At 42.7% G+C, this 22163-nt stretch overlaps 1 non-coding gene across 1 annotated transcript; it reads right to left on the reverse strand.

The window, feature by feature from the left end:
• Nucleotides 1–19035: 19035 nt before the first annotated feature.
• On the reverse strand, nucleotides 19036–19110 carry Trnas-gga. Its single transcript has one exon. It is a non-coding gene; the product is annotated as a tRNA-Ser (tRNA).
• Between the last annotated feature and the right edge of the window lie 3053 nt (nucleotides 19111–22163).

A 22163-nucleotide genomic window follows, 5' to 3' on the forward strand; every position in this document is an offset into this window, starting at 1 on the left:
AATTGCGGCAACAAATCTATCTTCAACACAAGCATTTGACCAATCACTTATGCCTCCAGCACGATCGAAATGTCATTCTTCCCAAAATCTGTTCCCATTTTTTGTACAAAATAGTGCATAACATCCTCTTGCAAGAACCAACAAAGGAAATAACAAGCGTTTCTTCTACATACATATAAACAAATAGAATTACACATACATTAGACTTTTATATTTGCTGTGTGGGACGTATTGTTCCAGAATTAAAAGTAAATGAAAATTCTTTCTTACATATATCATCTCAGATCACACAAATAGTTACAATTATTTATTCCGACTTCTTAGCTGATCATCACATGATCAATATCTTCAATGGGCAGAAGTGGAAACCAGTAATGGACCTATTGGCGCGACTTGAGTTGAAATATGTAAGAAAAAATTTTCATTTACTTTTAATTATTTTTCTCAGACAATACGTCCCACGCAACAAATACAAAGTCTAATGTATGTGTAATGCGAGAGGAGGTTTTAATTTAAATTACGCTTGAAGTCCGCACTCAGTTCATTAATATCTTGGGCAGACCACAACATGTATCAGAGTTGGGAAACGCTGACGGAATTTGCTTCTCACGGCGAATCAGCGCGTGCTCGGTAAAACAGAAGAGCATCAAAGAGCGCAGCGGACGTCGAGAGAAGGTTTCAATTTCGCTTGCAGGCCTCCGGTCCTGTATTGCTACGTTTAGGTTTGGAGTGTGTAGGACGAGGGGACTCACTACCCTCCCCTTCTCGAGTTCGCTATCTTTTCTGCAGGCTACCTGACTTCGGGCAGGTAGGTTAGAAAATTTAAAAAGGGAAATGGATAGGTTGAAGTTAGATGTAGTGGGAATTAGTGAGGTTCGGTGGCAGGAGGAACAAGACTTCTGGTCAGGTGACTACAGGGTTATAAACACAAAATCAAATAGGGGTAATGCAGGAGTAGGTTTAATAATGAATAGGAAAATAGGAATGCGGGTAAGCTACTACGAACAGCATAGTGAACGCATTATTGTGGCCAAGATAGATACGAAGCCCATGCCTACTACAGTAGTACAAGTTTATATGCCAACTGGCTCTGCAGATGACGAAGAAATTGAAGAAATGTATGATGAAATAAAAGAAATTATTCAGATTGTGAAGGGAGACGAAAATTTAATAGTCATGGGTGACTGGAATTCGAGTGTAGGAAAAGGGAGAGAAGGAAACATAGTAGGTGAATATGGATTGGGGCTAAGAAATGAAAGAGGAAGCCGCCTGGTAGAATTTTGCACAGAGCACAACATAATCATAACTAACACTTGGTTTAAGAATCATGAAAGAAGGTTGTATACATGGAAGAACCCTGGAGATACTAAAAGGTATCAGATAGATTATATAATGGTAAGACAGAGATTTAGGAACCAGGTTTTAAATTGTAAGACATTTCCAGGGGCAGATGTGGACTCTGACCACAATCTATTGGTTATGACCTGTAGATTAAAACTAAAGAAACTGCAAAAAGGTGGGAATTTAAGGAGATGGGACCTGGATAAACTGAAAGAACCAGAGGTTGTAGAGAGCTTCAGGGAGAGCATTAGGGAACGATTGACAGGAATGGGGGAAAGAAATACAGTAGAAGAAGAATGGGTAGCTTTGAGGGATGAAGTAGCGAAGGCAGCAGAGGATCAAGTAGGTAAAAAGACGAGGGCTAGTAGAAATCCTTGGGTAACAGAAGAAATATTGAATTTAATTGATGAAAGGAGAAAATATAAAAATGCAGTAAATGAAGGAGGCAAAAAGGAATACAAACGTCTCAAAAATGACATGGACAGGAAGTGCAAAATGGCTAAGCAGGGATGGCCAGAGGACAAATGTAAGGATGTAGAGGCCTATCTCACTAGGGGTAAGATAGATACTGCCTACAGGACAATTAAAGAGACCTTTGGAGATAAGAGAACGACTTGTATGAATATCAAGAGCTCAGATGGAAACCCAGTTCTACGCAAAGAAGGGAAAGCAGAAAGGTGGAAGGAGTATGTAGAGGGTCTATACAAGGGCGATGTCCTTGAGGACAATATTATGGAAATGGAAGAGGATGTAGATGAAGATGAAATGGGAGATATGATACTGCGTGAAGAGTTTGACAGAGCACTGAAAGACCTGAGTCGAAACAAGGCCCCCGGAGTAGACAACATTCCATTGGAACTACTGACGGCCTTGGGAGAGCCAGTCCTGACAAAACTCTACCATCTGGTGAGCAAGATGTATGAAACAGGCGAAATACCCTCAGACTTCAAGAAGAATATAATAATTCCAATCCCAAAGAAAGCAGGTGTTGACAGATGTGAAAATTACCGAACTATCAGCTTAATAAGTCCCAGCTGCAAAATACTAACACGAATTCTTTACAGACGAATGGAAAAACTAGTAGAAGCCGACCTCGGGGAAGATCAGTTTGGATTCCGTAGAAACACTGGAACACGTGAGGCAATACTGACCTTACGACTTATCTTAGAAGAAAGATTAAGGAAAGGCAAACCTACGTTTCTAGCATTTGTAGACTTAGAGAAAGCTTTTGACAATGTTGACTGGAATACTCTCTTTCAAATTCTGAAGGTGGCAGGGGTAAAATACAGTGAGCGAAAGGCTATTTACAATTTGTACAGAAACCAGATGGCAGTTATAAGAGTCGAGGGACATGAAAGGGAAGCAGTGGTTGGGAAAGGAGTAAGACAGGGTTGTAGCCTCTCCCCGATGTTGTTTAATCTGTATATTGAGCAAGCAGTAAAGGAAACAAAAGAAAAATTCGGAGTAGGTATTACAATTCATGGAGAAGAAATACAAACTTGGAGGTTCGTCGATGACAATGTAATTCTGTCAGAGACAGCAAAGGACTTGGAAGAGCAGTTGAATGGAATGGACAGTGTCTTGAAAGGAGGATATAAGATGAACATCAACAAAAGCAAAACAAAGATAATGGAATGTAGTCTAATTAAGTCGGGTGATGCTGAGGGAATTAGATTAGGAAATGAGGCACTTAAAGTAGTAAAGGAGTTTTGCTATTTGGGGAGCAAAATAACTGATGATGGTCGAAGTAGAGAGGATATAAAATGTAGACTGGCAATGGCAAGGAAAGCGTTTCTGAAGAAGAGAAATTTGTTAACATCCAGTATTGATTTAAGTGTCAGGAAGTCATTTCTGAAAGAATTTGTATGGAGTGTAGGCATGTATGGAAGCGAAACATGGAAGATAAATAGTTTGGACAAGAAGAGAATAGAATCTTTCGAAATGTGGTGCTACAGAAGAATGCTGAAGATTAGATGGGTAGATCACATAACTAATGAGGAAGTATTGAATAGGATTGGGGAGAAGAGAAGTTTGTGGCACAACTTGACCAGAAGAAGGGATCGGTTGGTAGGACATGTTCTGAGGCATCAAGGGATCACCAATTTAGTATTGGAGGGCAGTGTGGAGGGTAAAAATCGTAGAGGGAGACCAAGAGATGAATACACTAAGCAGATTTAGAAGGATGTAGGTTGCAGTAGGTACTGGGAGATGAAAAAGCTTGCACACGATAGAGTAGCATGGAGAGCTGCATCAAACCAGTCTCAGGACTGAAGACCACAACAACAACAACAACACACCTGACTTCCGCTCTCATCGGCCTCTCGGCAGTACAAGCTTTCCCAAGGAACCTGAAAGTCCGGATCCGCACTCTCAGAGTTACAGTATTCCCGACTGAGAGCATGTTATACTGGAGAAGGTGACCTTTCCAGTTTGCAAGATGCCACTAGATAGTAATTACAGTGGCAAAGCAAGTTATGGAACTCAGCATACTCCCACTCTAATATGAGACTTCTCATTCAGCAAGCGACAAATGGAAATTTCAATTACAAACAAGAAAACCAATAAAAATATCACTAGACGCAATATTTGGGTACATAAAAATGAAATACACTGTTGGGATACACAAAATTAACAAAATGTTACTGCTGCACTGCATATGAAACTTGAAGGGTACTAACAGTTACGAGAGAAAAAGACAATATGTGAACTGACAAAAAAAACACAACACCAAAAAGTAATTATTGTAGAGCAATGAAATTTCGGGAATACATTTGTCTAGGTAACATATGTAAATGATTAACATTGCAAGATCAAAGGTTCATGCAAACACGAGATAAGCCGTTGCAAATGTGAGATGCTGTACATTAATAACCGGTGTAATCGCCAGGATGGTGAATGTAGGAATGCAAACGTGCGCGCATTGTGTTTCACAGGTGCCAGAGTCAGTTTGAGGGATGGAGTTCCATGCCTGTTGCACTTGGTCGGTCAAGATGGGGATATTAATGCTGTTTGTGGATGGTGCTGGGGGTGTCGTCCAATGAGACAGATCTGACGACCGAGTAGGCCAAGAAATATGTCGACTCTCTATAGAGCATATTGGGTTACAGCAGCAGTACGTGGATGATCGTTATCCTGTTGGAAAACTCCCCCTGCAGTGCTGTTCATGAATGGCAGCATGTCGTTGTTGTTGTGGTCTTCAGTCCTGAGACTGGTTTGATGCAGCTCTCCATGCTACTCTATCCTGTGCAAGCTTCTTCATCCCCCAGTACCTACTGCAACCTACATCCATCTAAATCTGCTTAGTGTATTCGTCTCTTGGCCTCCCTCTACGATTTTTACCCTCCACGCTGCCCTCCAATGCTAAATTTGTGATCCCTTGATGCCTCAGAACATGTCCTACCAACCGATCCCTTCTTCTGGTCAAGTTGTGCCACAAACTTCTCTTCTCCCCAATCCTATTCAACTCTTCCTCATTAATTATGTGATCTACCCATCTAATCTTCAGCATTCTTCTGTAGCACCACATTTCGAAAGATTCTATTATTTTCTTGTCCAAAATATTTATCGTTCATGTTTCACTTCCATACATGGCTACACTCCATACAAATACTTTTAGAAACGACTTCCTGACACTTAAATCTATACTCGATGTTAAGAAATTTCTCTTCTTCAGAAATGCTTTCCTTGCCATTGCCAGCCTGCATTTTATATCCTCTCTACTTCGACCATCATCAGTTATTTTGCTCCCCAAATAGCAAAACTCCTTTACTACTTTAAGTGTCTCATTTCCTAATCTAATTCCCACAGCATCACCTGACTTAATTCGACTACATTCCATTATCTTCGTTTTGCTTTTGTTGATGTTCGTCTTATATCCTCCTTTCAAGACACTATCCATTCCGTTCAACTGCTCTTCCAGGTCCTTTGCTGTCTCTGACAGAATTACAATGTCATCGGCGAACCTCAAAATTTTTATCTCTTCTCCATGGATTTTAATACCTACTCGAAATTTTCCTTTTGTTTCCTTCACTGCTTGCTCAGTATACAGATTGAATAATATCGGGGAGAGGCTACAACCCTGTCTCACTCCCTTCCCAACCACTGCTTCCCTTTGATGTCCCTCGACTCTTATAACTGCCATCTGGTTTCTATACAAATTGTAAATAGCTTTTCGCTCCCTGTATTTTACCCCTGCCACCTTCAGAATTTGAAAGAGAGTATTTCAGTCAACATTGTCAAAAGCTTTCTCTAAGTCTACAAATGCTAGAAACGTAGGTTTGCCTTTCCTTAATCTAGCTTCTAAGATAAGTCGTAAGGTCAGTATTGCCTGACGTGTTCCGATATTTCTACGGAATCCAAACTGATCTTCCCCGAGGTCGGCTTCTACTAGTTTTTCCATTCGTCTGTAAAGAATTCGCGTTAGTATTTTGCAGCTGTCACTTATTAAACTGATAGTTCTGTAATTTTCACATCTGTGAACACGTACTTTCTTTGGGATTGGAATTATTATATTCCTCTTGACGTCTGAGGGTGTGGCAGCATAACAGGTCGAATCACCTGACTGAGGCGCAATTTTGCAGTCAGGGTGCGTGGGATAACGTCGAGAGTGCTCCTGGTGTCGTACGAATTCGCACCCCAGACCATAACTCCAGGTGTAGATCCAATGTCTCTGACAGTCAGACAGAGCAGTTGTAGGCGCTACAGTCTGGAACCGCGCGACCGCTACGGTCGAAGGTTCGAATCCTGCAGTGCTCAGAGCCATTTGAACCATTTGACACTCAGACAGGTTGGTTTCACGTCCACAACGGGCCTCCTCCTAAACAACACATGGCCATCACTGGCACCGAGGCAGAACCAGGTGTCCTCAGAAAACACTGCAGACCCTTATGCTGCCCTCCAACGAGCTCTCGCTTGACACTACTGAAATTGCAAATGGTAGTTATTTGGGCTCAATGGAATGCACGCTAGAGGGCATCTGGCTCGGAGATGTCATTGAAGTAGATTTGTAACAGTTCGTTGTGCCACTGTGGTAGCAACTGCTGCTCAGATTGCTGTTGCAGATGCAGTGCGATGAGCCAGAGTAATATGGCGAACACGATGATCTTACCTCTCGGTAGTCCTGTCTTCTTGCGACCGTACATTCCCTTGAACACCGCTGCCAGCAATCATGTACGGAGGCTACATTCCTGCCAAGTCTTTCTGCAATATCGCAGAAGGAACATGCAGCTTCTTATTGCCCTATTGTACCGATCGAGGTGGCGCAGTGGTAGCACACTGGACTCGCATTCGGGAGGACGACGGTTCAATCCCGCGTCCGGTCATCCTGATTTGAGTTTTCGGTGATTTCTCTAAATCGCTCCAGGCAAATGCTGGGATGGTTCCTTTGAAAGGGCACGGCCGACTTCCTTCGCCATACTCCCCTAATCCGATGAGACCGATGACCTCGCTGTTTGGTCTCTTCCCCCAAACAATCCAATCCAATCATTGCCCTATTACACGATTTCGTTCAAATTCAGTGACATGTTGGTAATGGCGTCTTTGTTGCCTTAAAGGCATTCTTGACTAACATCAACTCACCACGTTCAATCTTAAAAGTAACTACAGCTCACGACCGTTACGGTGTGTATTTATACCAAAACCTCATTTACATCCTCATAGTAGCGCTGCTAGCCCCTGTCTTATGCGACTGGCGTGGAATCTGAATAGACATCTTTCAGATGTAAAACCAGGTCTATCAACTTTCATTTATGTCGCAAAACTCCTTCTTGGTGATGTGTTTTTTTCTGTAGGTGTATTACTGTCACATTGCATATGAAAAGTACTAACACTGAAGACACAAAAGCAACAGAAATATTACTGCATGCAATAAGAAAAAAAAATTCTTCATCCAACTGGCCTCGGAAGGCCCAGCGGCACCGACGACTGCCGTGTCATCCTGACCCGACAGGTGTCACTGGAGGCCGATGTGGAGGGACATGTGGTCAGCACACCACTCCCCCAGCCTGTGTCAACTTTCGTGACCGGAGCCGCTACTTCCGAATCGAGCAGCTCCTCAATTGGCCTCAAAAGGGCTGAGTGCACCCGACCTGCCAACGGCTGTCCGCAGACCCAGACGGTCACCTGTCCAAGTTGTAGCCAAGCCCATCAGCGCTTCAGCAATTTGACGGGAGCCGTTGTCACCACTGCAGCAAGGCCGTTGGCTGCGTGCAGTATCACAGTTAAGAAATCAGTACTGAAAATGTTCAGTCTGTCCACAAGAAAAACATTTACAGCTTCTCAGGCCAAGACTGTAGGCTACGATTTATTGATGTAAATAGCAGTTTGGCTATGTGCTTTCAAAATGTTCAAATGTATGTGAATTTCTAAGGGACCAAACGAGGTCATCGGTCCATAGACTTAAACATTACTTAATCAAACTTGAAGTAACTTATGCTAAGAACAACACAAACACCCATGCTCCAGGGAGGACTCTAACTTCCGGCGGGAGAGGCCACGCAATCCGTGACATGGCGTCTGAAACCGCGCGGCCACTCCGCGCGGCCATGTGCTTTCATCGCGTGACACCACGCAGATGAGAGGGAACACGGTTTTGCTATAGGCCTCTCAATCTGCCCATTGGCAGGCTTCAACATCACTACAAGCACACTGTTATCAAGACTGGTAAACAGCTACGATACGGCACCCAGCTCCCACGCCAAGCGAAGCAAGTTATCGTCCTTGATCAGTACAAGATCGCTTATCTAGGGCTGCCAATGCTCCTTCCGATTTCCATTTACTGCGTCGCTGCAGCTGTACAGGCACTCAGTGTATCTCCTCTTGCGAAAGGACTAAAGCAGCTGTTGTACCAGTTGCCACCTGTGCAACCTGTTGGCGGGAATCTCAAGGAGAGATGTTTTAGGATAGGCAAAAAGATGGTTCTCCATTAAATCTCCGATATTCCAGTCGTCGGGACCTTGTCACGATTCACCAAACTGGCCTACAAATCTCCGACTTCCAAGATGAGCTGTATGTTGTTGAATGTGTGTCTCACGAGATTTAATTGGCTTGCACACAGCCTTGCGCGGAGTTCAAGGTTTCTTACCTGCCAAAGTCCAATAAAATTTTGTGTTAATCAGTGTGGATGATTTGGCTTTTCTAGTCTTTCCTTGCCTAAGATATCGAAGAAAACATCCACCCCCAGAATCATATTTATTCTGGCAGACTTATGGATGTCGGGATCAGCAAGAGGCAGAGCAAACAGAATATTCCAACGTGTTGTATCTGTGTACCTAGATAGCAACTCACTGTTGACATGGTCCTCAACAGCACAAGTGGTTACAACGAGAGAATCATTAAGCTTCGAAGACGCAACTTCTAGAGTCATCAGTCTGACTACACCTTCTGTCAACTGACTTTTGAAGCAATGTATTGTGCTTTCCAATACAGATATTAAAAGTTGGAGCCTTGCACTTACCTGCAAAGTGATCAGGCTAAGAAAATCACAGCTTATTTTTCGTGTCAAATACTTGTCAATCGTCGCTACCGATTTCTTGAAATCCCTTGCATTTGGTAACAGAGTGACGTTGGTTAGAAAATTCACAATTTTTTTTTTTCTAGCAGCGTAACCCAGGTGTACCTTCTGCATATGTTTCATTTCACTTATGGTAAAACGAGGGTTTGAACTTAAATAGTGCCAACTGTTTATTCATAACCGATACAAAAGAGTTACATGTTTGCCCCTGTTACTGTCCTTCAAAGTAGTCACCAGCGTTGTGTAAAACCCGTTGCCAGCGATGTGGAAGGCGTAGTATACCGTCAGCAGAGCCTGTTCTGTTGATGGTGCGAATGGAGCGGTCTACTACCTGTCGAAACTCTGGAACAGTTCTGAAGCGAATGCCACCGTCAGTGCACAGTATTACTGGTCGTTTTTGGAGCATCACGTGCGACCAGCTTTGCGAAAGAAGCGGCGACACTTTCTGCGCAACCCACCCATCATTTTGCACGGCAATGCGCGGGCGCATACAGCGCAAGCTGTGGCTGCTCTGTTCGGTCGATGGGACTGCGAAGTACTGTACCATCCACCATACTCCCCACATTTAAGTCCTTGTGACTTTGATTTGATTCCGAAGATGGAGCAACTACTTCGTGGCATTCGCTTCAGAACTGTTCCAGAGGTTCGACAGGCAGTAGACCGCTCCATTCGCACCATGAACAGAACAGGCTCTGCTAACGGTATATTACGCCTTCCAAATCGCTGCCAACGGGTTCTACACAACTCTGGTGACTACTTTGAAGGACAGTAACAGGTACAAACATGTAACTCTTTTGTATCGGTTGTGAATAAATAGTTGCCACTATTTAAGTTCCAACCCTCGTATAAGTGCCTTGCAAATGTTCTGCAGTGATACTATAACTGTTTTGAAAATCTTCTGAAGTCCCGCTCCTGCTCCGAACGAAGCCAAGAGCTTTAAATTTTAATTCCAAAAAATTCGTAAATTGATTTATCAACTAGAATTGCTGCGATACTGTAGTGCCTGTGTTCTTCAAAGATACCATGCAAAGATCCTTCAGATATGCATGCCCGTCTGGAGGAAAAAGCACTGCGGGACTACAGCCGTTATAAAATACACGAAATGACATTTGGTGGACGACATATGGAAGTTTGGGTCTGGCCGTGAGTCGTGCACGGATAGTCCAATGGTAAGGCGACCTATCGCGAAAAGCGGGATAACCCGGTTCAAGACCTGTTCCGGCACAAATTCACTAGTCATTCCATTATAGAAACAGCTGATGGTTGTCCATATTCGCAACTGCGAATACGTTCCATGCACCCTAAATTGCTTGCTAAAGAACGACTTCATGAAGTGCGATGTCAGGTTTAAGATCCTCTAAGGATTTCAAATGGCAACAGACATTATTAATTAATTGTCTATAACAGTTTCCGTGACTTGGCCGACTGTAGGAAAGGCCATGAAAGCCTTTTGCATGTCTGGCTGCAATTTTCTGGATTGTCATATCTTTACATGAGAAGGCCCCAAGCAATCAGTGGACTTCCTGATGTGATAGGTATGTTTCAATAATTCCTTCGCTTCACCTCGCAAACTAGAATTGAGGAAATGTAATTTTTCGACGTCATCAACAATTATTATTCTTAACGAGATTGAAAACGCACCTCTGTAGGACGGCCACTTAAGGTAGTCCCCTTTAAAAACTGTCAAGTTAGTAGCTGGTAGTTTCTAAGTACTGGTACTGCCTGGCGGAGTCGATTCCAGTGGCTGTGTCAGCCGAGCGTGCCTCTTCATTACACTCTCGATAATGATTTCAGTGAAGTCACAGGAATCCTCGAATTTCGCCCCGTCCCTACTATGATCCGCAGATTTGTCTTCAATTTGAAGTCGATCTTAAGACGACTCCAAATCAGTATGAATCCGCGTCAGTCTGTTTAATTTTGATTCCAGCATTTCAATACTGGCACTAACTTCAGTCTGCAAAAAATTCCATGTACGTGCGGGAGCGGCCTTCGCAACCTCTCTGTTTGAGTAATCTTGTAGTCTCAGAGATATCCATTTTGGGAATAGGCAGATGATAACAGGAAGCCAACAGGTGGTCTTACCAGGTTGCAGCGGCAATACAGGGCAGTACAGATCGGCAGATGGCTTGTCACAAAAGACGATGATTAGCACCTCCTACGTCTGTGTTCCCCCTGTTTAGAGTTCAGTAAGACATATTAACCGTAGACGAAAAATGTATCGAAAAACTAGTATTAAGGCTTTTGTTTCCAATGTCCCGAACAGGCTTAGAGCATTCGTTAGCACCTACCGACGAAACCAAAAGTGTGTGCAATTCACACGTGGTTAGTTTCTCGCGATTTTATCATGTTCACAAAAACCGTAACAAAGAAACACGTGAACGAACGTGAGTATTCCTCGTATTCAGTGTATCCAGGGCCATAAAATGTACGCAGTTCACTTGCATGCTCTGGTCCTACATCGGAACATTTAAGTTTGGAGGACTCACTGCCCTCCCCTTATTTCCACTCCACAATGATGAGATAGAACTCAGCGTAAAATACATTATTCCATAATCTACAAGGTGCTACTTCTAAAAAATATACACGTTTTCCCGCTGCAGTGCTTGGCTGGCCGAGACATTTTCCATTCGCTTCGGTGTCTGCAGGCTACCTGGCATCCTCTCTCAACTGCCGCTCAGCAACACCTGCGTCTACAAAGGACCTGGAGAGTCCGGTTCCGCACTCCCAGAGTTAACGATATTCCCGGCAGGGAGCAGGTTATACTGGAGAAGGTGACCTGTCTATAATGCAACATACCAATAGATGGCACTCGGAGTGACAAAGTGAGTTACGGAGCTCAACAAATTTAAATTAAGCTTGGGGACCGGCACTGAATTTATTAATATCTCACCGACCGTCACATCCATCAGAGTTGGGAGAAGCTGAGGGGGTATCAAAGGGCACAGTCGACGACGGGAATCGAACTCGGCTATAAATACCGGCGTCAGACCAACAGTAGCTCACAGTCTGGTTGGTATCGAGGCAGCGAGTGCACATAATAGAAAAATTCGCAGCACCAGAAGAAGACGGTAGCGTCAATCGTCGAAATATTGTGCGGAAAATGGAGACAACGACTCGGCTGTACACCCGGAGACTCTCTGTTAATCAGCCGAAAAACCCTGAGATATCAGATTACTGTTTATCTCACTGTGACGGCTAACTTTACGATTCTAGATTTTCGTCGCATTAGTCCGAACATTCCTTCATACTTCATAAATGATAAAGCTTTACCGGTATTTACGATTAGAAAAGATGAAATTAATGCATATCATGAGCATAAAAACATTTTCAAAGTTATTAATATTTCGTAATTTGATAGAAGTACCTTCAAGAACAGATTCATAAGGATCTTTAATAGTAAATCGTTAATTTATACACAAATAAACACTCATAAATTGACCAAAATTAGCATCGCATCGTTTCTGATACCACTGCACTTCGCTGATTTACAACTGGAATATGTGTTAGCTGATTTGGTGAAGGCTGTCGGTCTTGCTTACGAGATGAAGGCAGAGCTCACCATCTGCAGCATCGTTGACAGAACTGACTGCGGACCTTTGGTGCAGAGCCGGGTGGAGGGTCTGAATCAGAGGCTCAGACGGTTTTGCGACCGTGTGGGCTGCAGATTCCTTGACTTGCGCCATAGGGTGGTGGGGTTTCGGGTTCCGCTGAATAGGTCAGGAGTTCACTACACTCAGCTGGCGGCTACACGGGTAGCGGAGGCTGTGTGGCGTGGACTGGGAGGGTTTTTAGATTAGAAGGCCTCGGGAAAGTACGGGGTGGGCTGCAATCTCAAAGGGTGCATGGCAAATACAGGACGTGCTTGGATCAAGGAACAGTCGGAATTGTAGTTGTAAATTATTGTAGTTGTGCTGGGAAAGTCCCTGAGCTTCAAGCGCTAATAGAAAGCACAGAAGCTGAAATCGTTATAGGTACAGAAAGCTGGCTAAAGCCTGAAATAAGTTCTGCAGAAATTTTTACGAAGTCTCAGACGGTGTTCAGGAAAGACAGATTAGGCAGAATTGGTGGTGGAGTGTTTGTGTCTGTCAGCAGTGGTTTATCTTGTAGTGAAGTCGAAGTAGATACTCCGTGCGAATTGGTATGGGTGGTGGTTATACTTAACAGCCGAACTTAGTTAATAATTGGCTCTTTCTACCGACCCCCAGACTCCGATGATATAGTTGCGGAACAGTTAAGAGAAAATTTGAGTCTCGTAACTAATAAATACCCCACTCATACGGTTATAGTTGGTGGGGACTTCAACCTTCCCTCGATATGCTAGCAAAAAAACCTGTTCAAAACCAGTGGTAGGCAGAAAACATTTTCCGAGATTGTCCTAAATGCTTTCTCCGAAAATTATTTCGAGCAGTTAGTCCACGAACCCACGCGAATTGTAAATGGTTGCGAAAACACACTTGACCTCTTAGCCACAAACAATCCAGAGCTGATAGAGAGCATCATGACTGATACAGGCATTAGTGATCACAAGGTAGTTGTAGCTAGGCTCAATACCGTTTCTTCCAAATCCACCAGAAACAAACGCAAAATAATTTTATTTAAAAAAGCGGCTAAAGTGTCACTAGAAACCTCCCTAAGAGACAATCTACATTCCTTCCGAACTGACTATGCAAATGTAGACGAGATGTGGCTCAAATTCAAAGATATAGTAGCAACAGCAATTGAGAGATTCATATCTCATAAATTGGTAAGAGATGGAAATGATCCCACGTGGTACACAAAACAGGTCCGAACTCTGTTGCAGAGGCAACGGAAAAAGCATGCGAAGTTCAGAAGAACGCGAAATCCCGAAGATTGGCTAAAATTTACAGATGTGCGAAATTTGGCTCGGACTTCAATGCGAGATGCCTTTAATAGGTTCCACAACGAAACATTGTCTCGAAATTTGGTAGAAAATCCGAAGAAATTCTGGTCGTATGTAAAGTACACAAGCGGCAAGACGCAGTCAATACCTTCGCTGTGCAGTGCCGATGGAACTGTTACCGACGACTGTGCCGCTAAAGCGGAGTTATGGAACGCAGTTTTCCGAAATCCCTTCACCAGGGAAGATGAATGGAATATTCCAGAATTTGAAACACGAACAGCTGCTAGCATGAGTTTCTTGGAAGTAGATACCTTAGGAGTTGCGAAGCAACTCAAATCGCTTGATACGGGCAAGTCTTCAGGTCCAGATTGTCTACCGATTAGGTTCCTTTCGGATTACGCTGATACAATAGCTCCCTACTTAGCAATCATCTACAACCGCTCGCTCACCGATAGATCTGTACCTACAGATTGGAAAATTGCGCAGGTCGCACCAGTGTTTAAGAAGGGTAGTAGGAGTAATCCATCGAACTACAGACCTATATCATTGACGTCGGTTTGCAGCAGGGTTTTGGAGTATATACTGTATTCAAACATTATGAATCACCTCGAAGGGAACGGTCTATTCATACGTAATCAGCATGGTTTCAGAAAACATCGTTCTTGTGCAACGCAGCTAGCTCTTTATTCGCGCGAAGTAATGGCCGCTATCGACAGGGGATCTCAAGTTGATTCCGTATTTATAGATTTCCGGAAAGCTTTTGACACCGTTCCTCACAAGCGACTTCTAATCAAGCTGCGGGCCTATGGGGTATCGTCTCAGTTGTGCGACTGGATTCGTGATTTCCTGTCAGGAAGGTCGCAGTTCGTGGTAATAGACGGCAAATCATCGAGTAAAACTGAAGTGATATCAGGTGTTCCCCAGGGAAGCGTCCTGGGACCTCTGCTGTTCCTGATCTATGTAAATGACCTGGGTGACAATCTGAGCAGTTCTCTTAGGTTTTTCGCAGATGATGCTGTAATTTACCGTCTAGTAAGGTCATCCGAAGACTAGTATCAGTTGCAAAGCGATTTAGAAAAGATTGCTGTATGGTGTGGCAGGTGGCAGTTGACGCTAAATAACGAAAAGTGTGAGGTGATCCACGTGAGTTCCAAAAGAAATCCGTTGGAATTCGATTACTCGATAAATAGTACAATTCTCAAGGCTGTCAATTCAACTAAGTGCCTGGGTGTAAAAATTACGAACGACTTCAGTTGGAAAGACTACATAGATAATATTGTGGGGAAGGCGAGCCAAAGGTTGTGTTTCATTGGCAGGACACTTAGAAGATGCAACAAGTCCACTAAAGAGACAGCTTACACTACACTCGTTCGTCCTCTGTTAGAATATTGCTGCGCGGTGTGGGATGCTTACCAGGAAGGATTGACGGAGGACATCGAAAGGGTGCAAAAAAGGGCAGCTCGTTTTGTATTATCACGTAATAGGGGAGAGAGTGTGGCAGATATGATACGCAAGTTGGGATGGAAGTCATTAAAGCAAAGACGTTTTTCGTCGCGGCGAAATCTATTTACGAAATTTCAGTCACCAAGTTTCTCTTCCGAATGCGAAAATATTTTGTTGAGCCCAACCTACATAGGTAGGAATGATCATCAAAATGAAATAAGAGAAATCAGAGCTCGAACAGAAAGGTTCAGGTGTTCGTTTTTCCCGCGCGCTGTTCGGGATTGGAATGGTAGGGATATAGTATGATTGTGTTTCGACGAACCCTCTGCCAAGCACTTAAATGTGAATTGCAGAGTAGTCATGTAGATGTGGATGTAGATGTAGCGAAAACTTTGATATTTTTTGAAAAAAAAAAAACCCTTACCTATGGAACGAAATATTACTGCCTTTCACATGTTGCTGTGTGCAACCTGTACAACAAATGCATGACTTTATCATCATCATGAAAAAGTCGCGAGTAAAAACACTACTGCTGGCCGCTGGGGCCGAGCGGCTTTAGGGGCTTCAGTCCGGAGCCGCGGGACCGCTACGGTCGCAGGTTCGAATCCTGCCTCGGGCGTGGATGTGTGTGATGTCCTTAGGTTAGGTTAGGTTTAAGTAGTTCTAAGCTCTAGGGGACTGATGACCTCAGATGTCAAGTCCCATAGTTCCCAGAGCCATTTGAACCATTTGAAATATACACAGCGGATGTCGTATTCTGTACTTGGATACAAGCTCTGTTTCCCTGTTTTGAACATTTTGTTTATTTTATGGTACTATTTCTATAGGAAATCATCATCCAGCTGCCAGGACCTATTGCAAAATCGGAGAACACAATCCAGAAAATATCGGATGAAGAGACAGAAACCCCCTGGAGGAACTCTTCGAAAGTCAAGTGGAAAAATTCAGGATCTTGAAATCATATCCACAAAGGAGACGCGTGTCGAGGAAGAAAATAACATACTGCAAGCTTTACAACGGATGGCGTAAAATGACAGGGAAATCTGCCCCCCCCCCCCTTCCCCACAAACAAGAGAAAATCCAAAGAAAAACCAGACGAAAGCATAATCAACGCCAAAGTGCGATAAATTCCGAGACAGAAACTCCGGAAGCGTGCAAGACGTCGACGTTCCCAGTTAGCAAAGTTTCAGTTGGGCGGATGATACGGAGAGACACCATCTTTAGTGTCTACTCTACGGAACGAATGACAGCAAGTGATAAGAACCTGTTTGTTTCTTTTCACAAGTTGACTATCGGCTCAGAAGCAGCATAGTTGTCATCCAATCGTATAGTATGAAACATGATGTCTAGGACGTCTAGATGAAATAAATGGATAGGAGACAACACAGGACTTCGGGAACGGCTGCGCCAATGGAACTGCTGCGATGATTAAAAAAGCATTGAAATGTCGCAAGTTAAAATGCTCGACAATGGTCGCGGCTTATCTCGTGTAATAGCGGGAACACACAACCTTAATCTATACGCGCCGTCTGGAAATCAGAATAGAGAAGCTCGGAAATATTTCTATTAAACTGAAATACCCAGCTCACCAGGATCCCCTCATGGCGACCGTATTATAGCAGGAGATATTAATTCTTTTGTCGACGTAGGTTTAGGCTCCGAATTGTGGCTGTAGCGAAGAACTTGGCTACCTAATTAACATTGTAGGTAAGAGAGATACGTGGGAGGTATGTCACAACGTCAGCTCTAGGCAAACATTCGTAACACCAACCAGCTTAGACTGCATTTACGTATCCCGCAGCATACTGCCTAAACTGACTGGAACAGAAATTTGGCCACTATGTTTTTCGGATCTCTGCGGTTACCACTGTAAAATAAATATACATCGCCAGAGTACTTATAGAGGTTGGAGTTTATGGGGAAAAAACCAAACACATCAGTGATGGGGCATGCAGTAGATGAAAACGATGCAGGAAGCAAATGATTAGTTGCCCAAGTGAATAAAATGCGCAAAGCCAAAAATCAGAACTGTTTTAATGCATTCGGCTAGAACTAAATGCGTGTGGGAAAACAGCACGAAAGACTTTTGTTCCACGCCCTGAAAGACGTACACAAGAAATATATACAGCAAAAAAGATATAACCAAATACTCGAACGGTGTTAAGAAAGTAAAGGCGAAAATAGGTGAAATTACAGAGATTCAAATATTTGGATACCAAGGGAGAGAGAAAGGGCATTTCATAACACAAGCCGACACTACTTCTACTTACCGCATGGTCCAAAAAAGGGGTAACACGAAGAGAAACTTAATATCCGAAATACAAACATCTGATGGAAGAAGAAATACTGGAGACAATGCCACAATATCTGTCCAAATTATTCGCAGAAGAACCGACAGCTGAAAATGAAGCCGAAAAATTGATGAACTTCCTAAAAGAATACATCAGCGAAGAGGAAAATGCATCTTTTATGGAGCAAATCACAGACGTTAAAAAGAGCTCCAAGAGAAAGGCACCAGCACATGATAGCCTGCCCTTATAGTTTTATGTGGAATGTAACGAATTGCTGAAAAATGCGCTTACGGAAATGTATAATGAGATGCTACAAACGACTCACGTTCCTGCTGAAATTCGAGAAGGGCTGACATTCATGATTACTAAAGACCCGCCCTTTGCACGCATAGACTATATGGACTGCACAGAATTTTTTGTGTTTCTTTAATCGAATTTTTATGTTGTTCACAAATTGCAACACCATCTAAACTTTTCACACTAATTAAAGCCGCACAAGCATTGTGTTTTCCGGATGTTCTTCTTACCAAAAAGCGATTCTAGTAGATGGAGTCCAAAGCTTTTGTCTTCATGCCTTTTGCGTTCTTGTGGAGATATTTACATAGAAACTTTCATCCTCTGACACATATTTCTTTATATTTAAACGAGAAGTCAAAAACCAATTTTCGTAGATTTAGCTTTAAAATTGTTTAGTATAAATAAATATTTCTCTAAAAATTTTCATCTCCTATTTCACCCGCTTGGGGGTTGAATTTCCAAAAGCAGTGAATAACATATTTTTTATTTCTGACAGAGAAGCTAAATACAAATTCTCATAGACAGCTTCGAAAGCAATTTCATAATGAAATAATTTTTTAAAACTTTTGAACCCCTATTTCACTCCATTAGGGGGCTAAACTTCCAAAATGACTGAAAAACTTTTTTTTTCCTAACCGGGAAGCGAGACACTAATTTTCAAAGATGTAGCTTTAAAAATGCTTTCACGGTGAAATACTTTCATAAAACGTTTCATCCCTTTAAGCACAGACTTTCCAAAGTCAGTGAATGCGTTCTTTTTATTTGCAACAGAGAAATCAAATACAAATTTTCATAGATTTAGCTTCAAAAATGATTGAATAATGAAACATTTCCACAAAAGCTTTATCCCTGAGAAACAAAATTCAAATTTTCATAGATTTAGGTTTAAAAATGCTCTAGTAGTTCTTTAATAATGATTTTAAAGAAACTTCCACCCACTATGTCACCCCTATAGGGGTTAAATTTCCAAAAATTCTGAAACACATATTTCTTTATTTCTGATCGATAAAATACCAATTTTCGTAGGTCTGGCTTCAAAATTGTCCTAATAGTGACATATTTTCAAAAAGCCTTTCATACTCTGTTTCACCCCGTTAGGAGAGAAATTTGAATCAATCTTTTCTGAAACTATGCCTACAGTAGATGATCCACACTCTCCAAATTTCAAGTTTTTATCCCTAGCGGTTTGGAATAGTCGATAACTAGTCAGTGAGTGAGCCAGTCAGTTAGTCAGTCGGGACATTTACTTTTATATATATAGAGATTGAAACTTCCTGGCAGATTATAACTGTGTGCCGGACCGAGACTCGAACTCGGGACCTTTGCCTTTCCCGGGCAAGTGCTCTACCAACTGAGCTACCCAAGCACGACTCACGCCCGGTACTCACAGCTTCACTTCTGCCAGTACCTCGTCTCCTACCTTCCAAACTTTACAGAAGCTGTCCTGCGAACCTTGCAGAACTAGCACTCCTGAAAGAAAGGATAGGAGACGAGGTACTGACAGAAGTGAAGCTGTGAGGAGGGGGCGTGAGTCGTGCTTGGGTAGCTCAGGTGGTAGAGCACTTGCCCCCGAAAGGCAAAGGTCCCGAGTTCGAGTCTCGGTCCGGCACACAGTTTTAATCTGCCAGGTAGTTTCATATCTGCGCACACTCCGCTGCAGAGTGAAAATCTCATTCTGGTACATAGAGATTGACTCCACTGAATTTTGATTTTAAGATTTATCCGAATAACAGCGGGAAAAATGGAACACTTAGTAATCACACTTATCGGCAAATGCGAGGACCGTGTGAGGAACAGCCGATCTATTATTCAGAACCTAATCAACGTTAGAAATGCGGTAGTGGTTTTGCATGCAGCTACTGTTAAATCGGCGATTCCGTCGATTGACTTTTTCAAGCGTTTTTTTTTTTTTTTTTTTTTTTTGTGAAATCTTATGGAGCTTAACTGCTAAGGTCATCAGTCCCTAAGCTTACACACTACTTAACCTAAATTATCCTAAGGACAAACACACACACCCAAGCCCGAGGGAGGACTCGAACCTCTGCCGGGACCAGCCGCACAGCCCATGACTGCAGCGCCCTAGACCGATCGGCTATTCCTGCGCGGCTTCAAGCATTTAATCGTCTGAGCCACCATTACCTAAATAAGACTAAAAAATGGTTTATGTGAAGAATTCTGCTACTTAATACACGCGGTATTAAATGAAGACTCGCGAAAAATTCAGATAAACGGAATCATAAGAAAACCGATCGAGATTAACCTTTCAGTCAGACAAGGCTGCCAGTTGCCCATGTTATCGCTCCCTTGCGCAAAACAGCTTTATTCGTCGAGACTTTTCGCCGAGAAGTTGTTGGGCTGCCGTATCAAGGGAAAAAATTAATACTTTCTGCTTACGTCGACGATGTTAACTAATTAGCAACATAGAAAGAAGGTACAATAAAGATTCGGGACTTAGTTGGCAGCTGTTGCACAGCCTCTAATTCAACATTAAAAATACGAGAATCTAGAATTATGAATGTTGGGCCCGACGCAAACTGCTTTGGAACTAGATGGTCAGAAGCTTCTGAAACTATGAAAACTCTATGTGTACATATAATGAAACTCCTACAGCAAGCTAGCGGGATCAACTAGAGAATAGGGCTCGGAGCTATACGAGGACAATTTCCAAAGATTTCTCACGGAGAACTTAATACCGTGTAAAAAAAACGCAGTGTATAAATAATGTGGCGCTGTCCAAAATATAGTATCTAGCACGCATATTTCGTATTGTAGTGGGAACAACTGGAAATGGCTGTTAGGTGGTTTTTGCAGAACGGTGTAATGCACATGTTCTATGGAAGAGGAGGATTAAAACTTATGAACACCAGACCAAAGTGCTGTGCCAGCTTCCTGTGAAACATGTTTCATCATCGTGAAGGTATTCAAAAATGCCTTCCGACAAGTAGAGAACTGTTAAGTGATGTAGGCCGCATCCATCCTCACCTTAGACACACACGCATGTTCTTCGTAGAGTATAGTTACATAGAAAAAATCAATTGCAGCAAATCTAACGTTTTTGAAAATATGCAACACGACAGCTAACAACATACGAGCAAACTTGAAACCGAGAGTAACTGTGACGACCGGTAAAAGAGATGGGCAAACATGCACAACCCTCTAATCAATACGGAAGCACGACCTCTATGGTACAGGGTTGTCCACCAAAAGATTTCCACAAACAGCAAACTACATAAAATAGTGATTAGTTCCTCGCTAATGTGTACTCGCTGTAGCGTCGCCTAACATGTTATGAAAAGCCTGAAACTTGGGAGAGGACGAGAAAATAACTTGCAATCGTAACACGAACTTGGTCATCCACGTACAGTTCGCAAAACATTCTATACCCGGAGATGTCGTTTTATCTAAAAATGGAAAACAATGCATTTCTATAGCTCCAAGCCAGTTATACGTACTAATTAGTTAGCAAGAGAACCGAAAACAGTCTCGAAAAGTATTGGTATTAGCCGACAAAATGGTTCAAATGGCTCTGAGCACTATGGGACTTAACATCTGAGGTCATCAGTCCCCTAGAACTTAGAACTACTTAAACCTAACTAACCTAAGGACATCACACACATCCATGCCCCAGGCAGGATTCGAACCTGCGACCGTAGCGGTCACGCGGTTCAAGACTGAAGCGCCTAGAACCGCACGGCCACACCGGCCGGCAGGTATTAGCCGACAGTACAGCACAACTAACTCATGCAATATACGAAATACAGTGATAACTTCGCCTAATTTTTGAACCCTGTAGAGCCATACTGACGCATGCTACAGAACAGAGGTTTTCGTTACTCTAGAAGGGGAGCTTTGTATGTTACGGAAGAAACGCTTGTCCGGTTTGGGAGAATAGCCTCGTGGGTTTTAAAAGAGTAACCTCACTTGTTTCAGAAGAGGTGCTTTGTTTGTTTTAGGTGAAAGAAAGAAGTTGACTTTAGAAGAGAAAATATTTCGTTAGTTCACGATGTGAAGGTTTTTTGTTTTACAAGAGGATTGTTGTAGTCTTCAGTTGGATATCTTGGTTGCCCTTTTAGAAGAGGAGCCTTGTTTGTGTTAGAAGAAGTATCCCGACTGCTGTAGGAAAGAAGCGCTGATCTAAAAGAAGAGAATCGCTTGTTATAGACAAAGAAGAGAAGACTAGTTGTTATAGAAGAGGAGAAATTTTGTTTTAGAAGATGAGCAATATTTATTTCAGAAGAGAAAGATTATTTGCTTTTAGAAGAGGAGTCATGTTGCTCATAAAAGAGGAATCTTTCATGCTTCCAAAGAGGATTTTGGTTTGCTTTGCAAGAGTAGTACTGTCTGTTTCGGAAGGAGTTTTTATTGCGTTTCGATGAGTAACCGTGAGTGTTACATTATACCGAAGAAGAGTATTGCATAT

This window comes from Schistocerca piceifrons, chromosome 1 (genome assembly GCF_021461385.2).
Source record: "Schistocerca piceifrons isolate TAMUIC-IGC-003096 chromosome 1, iqSchPice1.1, whole genome shotgun sequence".
Taxonomy (NCBI): domain Eukaryota; kingdom Metazoa; phylum Arthropoda; class Insecta; order Orthoptera; family Acrididae; genus Schistocerca; species Schistocerca piceifrons.